Raw genomic sequence first — 10,400 nt, forward strand, 5'->3', positions numbered from 1 at the left:
GTGCTTCTTGCTCCAGAGGTAAAGCTCCAGGGTTTGACCTCTAATCAGCAGTTGGCACAAATTAAACCAAGCTTTTCTAAGCCTCCCTGGGCTCCCCAAAGCTGCCAGCTGGTTGCAGCCCTGAAACGAGAGAGGTTGGTGCCCATAAATTGCTCACTGATCTCAGCTGATCTCAGGTTGCTCTTCCTTTCAGGAGAGGCTGGGGTGTGTGCTGGGGACCTGCCAGGCCCGGCTGTGTGCGGGCACGGGTCTGGCAGCGGCCTCGGGGCCATCACAGCACAGCCCCCTGGGTGGGAGGTGGGGGCTCTGGCAGCTCCCATCCCTTCCTGGCTGGGTACCAGAGCCTGGTGACACCCGCAGCAGCAGTGTCCTTCAACCCTCGTCCTCCTAGGAAGAGCACGTTGGCTGGAGGGGTAGTTGTCCCCTTGGTCTTGCTGTCCCCATGTGCCTTGCAGGGCCAGGAGCAGAAATCCCAGCGGCTCCAGAGACCCTGGAGGGACCAACGCTCCCCAGGCTGTCCCCTCGTGCCCTTTGATGATGCTGCCAGATGGCGGTGCCGGAATGAGACCAGTGGACACCACTGCTGGATGGTGGGGACAGTGGCTGGGCTGCGTTCCTCCCCGCTCCTGGGTGGCCAAGCTGGGCCCCGGCTGCCGGAAAGCAGAGGACTCCCCACGCGTGTTGGGGGGGTGTCCCCACGCCTGACTTTTGCTGGAGAGCAGAGGCCACCCCGCTACCACCACCCGCAGCTCTGCCTCCGTGGCCGCTCCTTCTCCTGCATCACTCAGCATCCCCAAGGCTGGGGACGTCTCCTTCTTCCCCTCCCGGTGCCTGGTGCGTTAGGGGTCGGGGGGGGTTATGGGGCCAGCCTGCAGGGCCGGCGGCGAGTGGAGCCAAGCGCTGTTGCCAGGGATGTCCTCCCGCCCGGGGACCTGGGGGGAGAAGGAGTGAACTCACGTGACTGTATCTGGGACAGCAGCAGCTTAGCCGTGGGCGCAGCCAGAAGGGATCCTGCTGAGCCCGAGCGATGCTGTTCATGGATAAACCTACATTACAGTAATTAATAATCATTAATATTCAGGTTTATATTTGATCAAGCTAAACCCATCAAGCACCCTTCAGCCAAAGCATCATCTAGCGCAGGCAGATGCAGGCACGCCGTAAGGTGTGTTTTTGGGGTGAGGAGTGTTTGACAAACCCCTGCTCTGTGGGATTGTCCCACCTCCGGCGCCCCGCGTGCTGGCCCGGCTCCTGCTCAGGGCTTTTGGGGCACCCAGGACGGTTCCCCTTGGCCACCAGCTGCCGGCAAGCACATCACAGCCTCGTGTTTTGGGCGCTTCAGGAATTGGCTCCATGAGCTCAGGGTGCTGCTCGTCCGTGCTGGGAGGTGTGGGGGGTCCCCCTGCCCTGCCCGGGCTGCAGGGGAGACTGGCCAAGGAGATGAGGGATGAACACAGCCCGGTTCACTGCCCCCAGTATATTTTCTCAGCTGTCCTGCCTCTCCTGGGGCTCCCAGCCCCGAGAAGAGAAGGGAGACAGGCATAAAGCCTGGGATGGGAAGGACAGATGGAAAAGTCCTGGAATTGAAGGATCTCCCTCCCCCCGGTCTAAGGATGCCTTCGAGTCAGGGAATTGGTTTTCTGCTAAGCTCTTCCGTAATAAAGGGAGAGATGGGAGGACTGGCAACAGGCGATTGCTTGGTCTTTAATTACAGACGGAGGCGGGGTGCTCAGGGTCGCAGGAGCCAGGATCCAAACCCAGAGGAAATAAAAGGGATGATTTTCCGGAGGGTCACCACAGGCACCTGCAAACCTTCTACTCTTGAGCTCCTGCTTTGTCCCTTTTACTGGGACCCTCCCGTCCTGCAACACTGCGGGCTTAGCAGCCAAACGCATCTCAAATGCGTCAGAGGAGACCGAGGAAACCCGCTGAACCCAGTGATCCCATCCCGTCTGCTGGCCTCGCTTCTGGGAAACCCACTGAGCCTCAGGATCTGCGTTTGGGACCCTCTGAGGACCTTTTGCTGTTTTGGGATGCCTCAAAGGCCAACGGGGTGATGCGGAACTGACGTGGCCGGTGATTTCCGTAACAGGCCATCACCAAACCTGTCACTTGTTACCCAATGGGCCAGGGTCTTCTCCTCAAAGCCTCTCCCAGCCAGAAGAGCCAAGAAATGCTGGCCATCCTCTGTCCTTGAAGCTTGATTTAGCCTGGGCTCCCAGAGGCAGAGGCTAGCTGGAAAAGCTTCAGCATTTCCCCGCTGAGTTTGGACAGACGCTGTTTGTCTTTCTCGTGGTGGCGGCCAGATGCCTGGCTCGTGATGGATGGGAATGTCACATAGGAGTTTCTGCACTGTCACAACTGCTGGGTCTCTCATGAGGTGGAAAATCTGGGGAGGAGGTGACTCCACTGTGAGCTAAATGTCCTCCCCAAGGTCCCAGGATCTGATTCGGGAGTAAGGAGCAGGATGAGAGCCTCATATAGAGGTGTCCTTGGTTCCCCTCACAGCAGGACCTGGTTCTTCTTTCATTCCCAGCCTGCAGCCTCCACACCGCTGGGTGCTTCTGCTTTGCCCCTCACCCCAGCTTTGGGTCTGAGCCCCCCGATTTGCTGCACCCAAAGGCTCTAGCCTTCCTCCAAACTCCAGCACAAGCCTCCCCAAGCCTCTCATCTGAGTTTCCCAAAATCCCCTGGGTGACAAGGTGTCCCCAGTGCCACCCGGGCATCCCAGCCCAGGCGATGCTGGGGGGATTGGAAATTCAGGGTGCCAGTGGAAAGCTGCGCATGGCGCAGGCGGTTTTCCGGCCTGTTCATTTTCAGCCTTAGCAATTCTTCCTTTCGGAGAAATGGCTGATGAGCCATGAGATTCCAATTACATTTCTCCAGTCTGCCTTTTGCCTCCTTCCTTGCCGTTTAAAATCAAAGGGAAAAAAAAACAACCCACAAGCACCGGGGCAGAGACAATTAGATCAGTGTCTCCTTAATGAGTTCATGGCTCCGGCGGAAATATCTGTCTTTGACAGCAGAGGCAGAAACCGCACTGCACCCATTGGCGAGCGTGCCGTGGGGTGGGAGCCATGCCCCCCCTTTGTGGGGCGCGGGTGAACCCTCACCGGCCTTCGGGTTTGCGCCCTGCACTGGGTGCTTGGCAGACGCCCGGAGCCAGGCGGCTGGTTTTTATTAAGCACAGCAGCGAGCGGAGGTTTTGTGGCATGTTTCTGTAGGATCAGGGATGCTAATGAAGTCCAGATGCTCCTCGGCGTGAAATACCCCAGCCTGGGGGGAAGGATCCCATGAAACCCCAGCACGGGAGAGGAACGGAGCCGGCGAGGCGGGGAGAAGCAATGAGGTGCTGTTGGGAGCACCAAGGCGGCGGCGATGCTCAAGGTGGGGGCAGGATACCAAGGGGTGACGGATGCCACCAGCAAGGACCCTGTCGTCCCCGACCAGACGTTCTGGCAGACCCCGCGCCCCGGCCGAGGCTGCGGCAGCGCTGCTGAGCCCCGTGTGGCCCCACCGAGCAGATTTTGCTTAGCTGCCTGGGCTATATTTAGCTGCCTTAAAAGGGGTTAGCGAGCAGCGCCGGAGCCAGTGGCACAGCTAAGAATGTCAGCGTAAGAGCAGCCAGGGATAAAAAAAGCCCGGCTCAGGCGCTGGGAGCTTTGCACAAATCCTTCTGGCCGCTGGAGCTGGAGGCAGCGCCCGCCTCTCCCCTGGGTGGGTGGCAGCGGGCGATGGCTCCTGGGTGCGGTGCCAGCGGTGAGGTGGTTTTGGGCCGATCTGGCTGGGTCACAGCATCCCGGTGTACTGGTCGCAGAGTGAGGGGCTGCCGGGGGAGAAGGGGGCCTGGAATCTGGTGGGTTTGGTGGGCAGGCATCCCCCTCCACAGGCGGGGGACAGTGGCAGGCACAGCCAGCTCCCCGAGGCTGGGAAGTGTTTCTGAGGCTCCCTGCATCCCCACCCAGGCACCTGGAAGTTACTGGAGCATGAACAACACAGTTGAGCTGGGTTTTTTTTGCCCATGCAGGTATCTTTTCAGGATTTTTCCTTCATGCTTGGTTAACTGGGACACACCTTTCTTCCAAAGCCTCACCTCGACACCCTAATCTGGTCTTTTAAAGCAAAAACTGGACAAAGCCCACCACAGCCCAGTCTTCCCAAACCCTCCTGTGTTGCTCTGGGCTCTCCTGCGCTGACCTGACCCGGCCTGGGCTCACCTACCCCCGTACAAACCAGGCTGCTGCCCAGAAACTGCTGGGTTTAAGCCGATACGAGAGCCAATACGCAGGAGAGGTGGCTTCCCAAACCGTGGCTGTTTTGTCCCAGAAATAATTCGCATGTTCTGCTTGTCCGTTGGAGCAGGCGATGAACATTTCAATGGCTGCGCCCCGAGAGCGGCACTTGCAGTCATTCCATGGGGAGCTTGTTTCCCCAGCAGGACCGCAGCTCCCGTGATGAACGGGCTGCAGGATGCGCCCCAAGCTGCGGCTGCATCCGACTGTGTGATCCACGATGCCTTTGGGTCAGAAACGAGCTTCTGCTGAAAAAAAAACCAAAAGTCATCATTATTTTGGTTGAATTTTCCCATTCTGCTGGGAACGACAAAGTTGCAGCTGGGTTGCAAGGACCCGTGCAGCTCCTTGCAGGTATTCAAGCTGCCTTGACCAACAGAAATACGGAAAGCAGCTGCTGTCCCCCATCGCGGAAGGGGTGCGCTGGGCTGTGAGGGCACCCCAGGGCTGCTCGGTTGCGTGGCACGATGAGGGGAAGGTCTCCACCACCTCCATCATCTGGTGCCTGGGGGGGAGGTGGTCCTGTGTGACCCTGCAAAGGGCGGTGCAGCGAGCTCCCGTCCAGATGGCCAAGAACCCGGAGCAAAGAGGACGCCCGGGAAGGTCATAGCTATCTGCCATGGCTTTAACATCTCCTGCCGCGGCGGCGATGTCCAGACCTTCCTCTCAGCTTGACGCTCCGCCCTGCCTGGTGACAAATTGCCTCCCTGGCGTTTTCCTTCTTGTTTTAAATCCTCCTGGCGATGAGATGCTCTCACTGCCTTTGGCCTCCAAGATGACACGAGCGGGATGCACTTTTCCTGCAGATCCATCCCGTGGAAGCCACCTCCATCACTCTGGGGCTGGTACCCCCCAGGCAGGGGTGGCCCAGGGGCCATGTCCTGCCCAGGCCCATGGAAAGTCCCTGTCCCCAGGCAGGGAGCAACCTGCAGGTCCCCAAACCCTGTGACCCGTGTCCCAAAATAGCGCCTTAATGGAGGGACTGACGCAGCCCAGGGGCGAGCTCGGCTTAGAAATAACCTTTCCTCCATGTCACTTACGTACTCAGCAAGAAATCAGGGTCTAAACTGGACTGGAAATTAGGAAGAGACATCTGAAAGAGGAACACCAAAGCGCTGCTGTCGCGCGGAGGTGACTTTTAGCCCAGATCAGAGCCCACGGGGCTGGGCAGGTGAGTGGGAAACAGCCCTGCCCTACCTGCACGCCTGCGCAGGGGGACGCTGCCCCCGTCCCTGGGGGGCTGCCCCAGCCCCACGGCCACTCGAGGGTCGGTGGCTTTTAAAGACCGTGCAAGTGGGATAAAGCAGCTTGGCAGCGGAAGGAGAATAGACTGTCCTGAGTCTATTCCCTCCCTTTTCTGGACCCTTTTTTTTTCTTTTTTTTTAGGAGGAAATAGGATTTATAGCGGGTGGCAGAGCACGGAGCGGTCTGACCCCGTCCTCACCGGCTTCACCTTCCTGATGGATCAAGCAGGGCCTCTCCCGATGCTTGGGAGGGCACGGACAGTGTATTCCAGGGCCCCCACCAGCAGAGATGCTCACCCTGCTGGGAATACTCTGGGAAGGGGATCCTAATGTCTGCAAAGCCCAAGAGCAGGGCAACCTTTGCTCCCATGTCAGTACAGCACCAAGCACTGCAGCACGGCCCAGTACCCACGCCAAACGGGTGCTGCCTGGTAAGGGAACACGTTTTCCCTCCCCAGCCGCCGTGCTGACGTTCTTCTGCATCACTGGGGCTGGTACCCAAGGGTTTTGTGAGCTTCAGCTTGGAGTTTGGACTCCTGGTGCTCACTGTGTCCCGAATGCAGGCAGGGTCAGAGAGGTTACTGGGTGCCAGTGATGCACTGGCTGCATGCAGAGGGACTCATAAACCTCTTGTGTGCCTCAGTTTACCCAGCTCCCCTGGTCCAGCCGTTCCCAAACGATCACAGTGGCGGGGGAAAGCGCTGGACCTGGGTGGAAATGGGGACCACACTGTAGCTCTCCCGCAGCTCTCCCAGGGCAGAGCATCCCTTGCGGGCACCCAGGAGCTGGAGAAAGGGAGGTTCACCCCAGGGTGCTCCCTGGGCTTCGCTCCTCTCCCTCCCTGTCCCCCAACCATGTCCTCCCTTGCTCCCACACATCTCCCGGCGCAGAGGGATGGCAGCCGTCCCTCTCACCCGCCACAGCCAGTGTCACATCCGATCGGGTGCCAGGCGGGATAAACATCGCCGCTGCTCAGCCTGAGACTGCTCCGGAGAGGAAAGACAGTCAAGGAGAAAAACGGAGCGTGAGGAGCTAAAAATAGCGGCTGGCGAAGGCTTCCCTCCCCGCCGGCCGCGTGGGAGCTGCCAGTCGCCCGTCACCACGCATGAGTGAGCGGGCAGGATGAATGTCCCTCCTGCTGGCTGGCAGGGCTGGGTCGCTGCAGCCCCCCCCGGGCCGTTGGGGGTACAGGGGTACCTTGGCCACTTCGGTGGCTCTTGTCCCTCTACAGCCCCGGCATGGCGAGGGACATCCGAATTTGCCTTGCTGGCGGGGGCAGAGGTCAGGAAAGCAGTGCCCTTCCTGGGTCAGCAACCTCTACTGGGCCCAGTTGAGCTGCCGGCTTCTCCCCACAGCCCAGGAGCGATGCTGAGCTCCCCCGGGGGAGGGACGGGATGAGCACCTTGCTCTGGGTGCTGAGCATCACCCCCAGCCGTCAGCAGGAAGAGGAGGGTGGCCGGAGCTGGGAATTTGGGAACACATCTCTAAGCTCCACTTCTGCTGGGAGTAGCATCCCGGCGCAGGGCCAGGGGAACAGGGGCTCCATCGCCCAGGTGCACCCCGCTTCCCCAGCCCCAGGGACGTCATCCGTGCACCTCAAGAGTCAGGAGGGGACATTTCAGAGCCTCTCACCAAAACTGTGCTGTTTCCCTGTTGCACACGCAGGCGAGAGCACCAGCAGCAGCCCGGGGATATTTTTCTTGTGCGCAAATTTGAGTTGCGTTTAACGCACGCTCAGGGCGGCTCTGTTCGTCGCTGCCTCCCTCGCTGCCCTGATCCAGCTCAGGGGTGCGGGTGGGGAACCCCCATCGCATGCGCTCGGTGTGGGTCGCGTCCCGTCGTCAGGGTGATGCTGGTGCCAGGCCAGGAGCAGCCTGGGCTGCTGAGATGGCGGCGTCTGCTCTGTGCCGCGCTCTGCCCAACATCCTTCTGGTGCGAGGACAGTCCTCGTGTGGGGCAGAAGATGGGGCTGGGATGTGACCAGGTGAATCCAGGGTCTCACAGCCCACCCACGCCCCCGGGCACCACACGCCACATATTTTTCAATTTTTTTTTTTTTTTTAATTTTATTGCAAAAGTTTCGAGCCTGGTAATGGTTTTGGCTTTATTTCATGCGCAGGGAGGTGTGTGGGCTGGGACCAAGCTGTCCCAGAGCAGAGCCTTCCCGGGCCCGTGGGGCTCCTTCCCCCAGGGCTGCCGCCAGGGACCCTGATTCAGAAGAAATTTGGGGTTGGTTTTTTTTTGCACTTTTTTCCAAGTTGGCTGGGGAGGCTCCCAGCGCACGGCAGGGCAGTGTCATATGGAGCCTTATGGGGGGAGATGTCACAGCCCCCGCCCAAATGTGTCAGCGTGGGGGGGACAAGGGAGGGGGGGACACGGAGAGGGGCACAGCCCACACGGGACCAGCCCGGGCTGGGGGGGCTGCGGGGCGGGGGTGGGGAGGGCCGGTCGCGGGCGGGCAGGCAGAGGTGATGGCGGGGGGGGCGCGGCCCCGGCAGCCCCCGGGCAGGGCCCGGCAGTGGGGGGAGGCGGCGGGCGGGGCGGGGCGGCGGGGGGACGTGCGGGTGGGTGTTCCCCCCCGCGCGGAGCGTGGGCCGGGCGCGGGGGGGGGAGCGGCGGGGAGCGGCGGCGGCGGGCGGCTCGGCCCCGGGTGCCCCAGGGCTGCGGGCGAGGCGGAGCCTTCCCCGGGGCTGCTGCCCGCGCCCGGCATCCTTCCTCCGGCCCGGCACCGGCAGGGGCAGCGGCATCAGCACCGGCACCGACATCAGCATTAGCACCGGTGTCAACACCGGCACCGGCACCGGAATCGGCATCGACACCGGCATCAGCACTGACATCGACATCGGCGCCGGCACCGGTATCGGCACCGGCATCAGCAGCAGCACCGACATCAGCATCGACACCGGCATCAGCACTGACATCGACATCGGCGTCGGCACCGGTATCGGCACCGGCATCAGCACCAGCACCGACATCAGCACCAGTATCAACACCGACACCGGCACCAGTATTGACACCAGTATCGACACCGACACCAACATCAGCGCCGACCCCGACATCGGCGTCAGTATCAACATCAACGCCGGCACCGGCAGCGGCACCAGCACCGGTATCAGCATCGCTATCACGTTAGCGCTGGCTCCGGCAGAGCCCAGGTGAGCAGCCGGTGGGTGCTGGGTGCAGGTGACGTGGTTGCAGCGAGGCCCCGGGCTGTGGTGGTGGATGATGTGCCCATGGGTGCTGGGGACTGGGTGCCCATCATGGGGACAGGGTGCCTGCCCTGGGAAACGAGTCCAGCCTGGGCACCTCCATGGAGCGAAGGAAGGGTAGAGAGGCAGGAGGCTCAGGAGATGGTGATGTCGTCGGGGGGCAGACGGATTTTGGGGGGATGAAACTTAACGGCAGGCTGCGGTGCTGAGGAGGGCAGTGGGGTGTCTTTCGAGGGATTTGGGGGGGGGTCTGTGCCCATCCCAGCAAGGGCAGGTGGCTCCAGGGAGGATTGGGGTGAGCAGTGGTCGGGCACCAAGCAAGACTTTTCGTTCTTGGGGTGGGCACTCCTGGTCAACCCCCGTGGTGGCATCTCTGTCCCCTCGTGGCACCCTCCCCTGGACCCTCGCTCCTGGCCCCCTCCTCCCTGGCAGCTCCTGGGGTCACCACTGCTCCCTCCACCTTCCACCCTTGTCTCAGCTACCCTGACCCTCCCAGCTCCAGCCCTCGGCTTCCCAGATTAGTGCTTCCCAGATGATTTGGGGCCTGGGGAAGCTGTGGGGGTCCCAGGCAGCGAGAGAACCCAGGGAGAGCCGGTGTGGGACTGAGCACCGCTCCGTGCAGGGGACACGCTCATCTTGTGCCTCCTCCTGGGTGGCATCCTCTGGGACTTCCCCAGGGACAACCCCTCCTTGCTGCCTTCAGGGCCTTATTTTGGCAGGTTGCCCCTGCAGATGCTTGGATCGGGTCCCTTTGGTCCTCAGAGCTGGCTCCTGTCCCCTGACTGGGTGGCAAGTGCCACCGAGGAGGTGGCAGAGGCAGGATGTCCTCTGCTCACCCCAGATACTCAGGGCCCATGACCTTGAGGCTGTTGCTGAGGAACATCTCAGCCCTTGCTGTCACGGGGGGATGCCCGGACCCCTCCCAGGATGTCCCCCCTTGTCACAGCAGGACAGGAGAGGCGGGAGATCTAACCGGGAGGGGAGAACCGCTGTGCCACCGTCCCTGTCCTTTACCGTGTCAGCATCTCCCCCCAAAACATGGGAGGTTTTGGAAGGGGAAGGCTGGTGGGCAGAGCCAGGTTCTCCTCTCTTTTTTAAACTGGGGGACCACAGCGTTTCTTCGCAAGCTGGGCTGCCGTGAGCCTGTGCCTGAGCTGTCCCCACCCCGGGCTGGCACGAGAGATCTCCGAAGGGTCTAAACTGGGTGTTGGGATTTTTGCAGCTCTAAAAGCGCTGCCAGTCCCTGCCCAGCCCCTCCCAGCCACGCCGGGGGCTGCCAGGGGCTTTGGGGGCTCTTGGAGGGCTGTGTCCCCGCAGGCAGATGGCGAGGGGTGGGCTGGACGGCAGAGGAGGCGGCTGGGAGCCGGGAGATGCTGCGGGGGGCAGCTGTCGCTGGCTGCGGTTGCGGCCACCCTTGGGGGAAGCCTTGAGGTTCAGCTCCGGGAAAAACATCTGCAGCAGTTCCGTGCAAGACCTCACCATGGGGGAGGCCCGTCGGTCCCTCCCGAGGGGGTGTCACTCGGGGAGCGGGACACCCTGGAAGGTTTCCACCTCCCTTCTGGGATGAGTTGCGGCGGGAAGGAGAAAACCTGCCGGCTGCCAGGGACCTGGGTGGAAGCACATGGCAGGGGCTCCCTGGGGAGCCGGTGGTGGCG

The sequence above is a fragment of the Chlamydotis macqueenii genome, chromosome 22, assembly GCF_036417535.1.
Source record: "Chlamydotis macqueenii isolate bChlMac1 chromosome 22, bChlMac1.mat, whole genome shotgun sequence".
In the NCBI taxonomy this organism is placed as follows: domain Eukaryota; kingdom Metazoa; phylum Chordata; class Aves; order Otidiformes; family Otididae; genus Chlamydotis; species Chlamydotis macqueenii.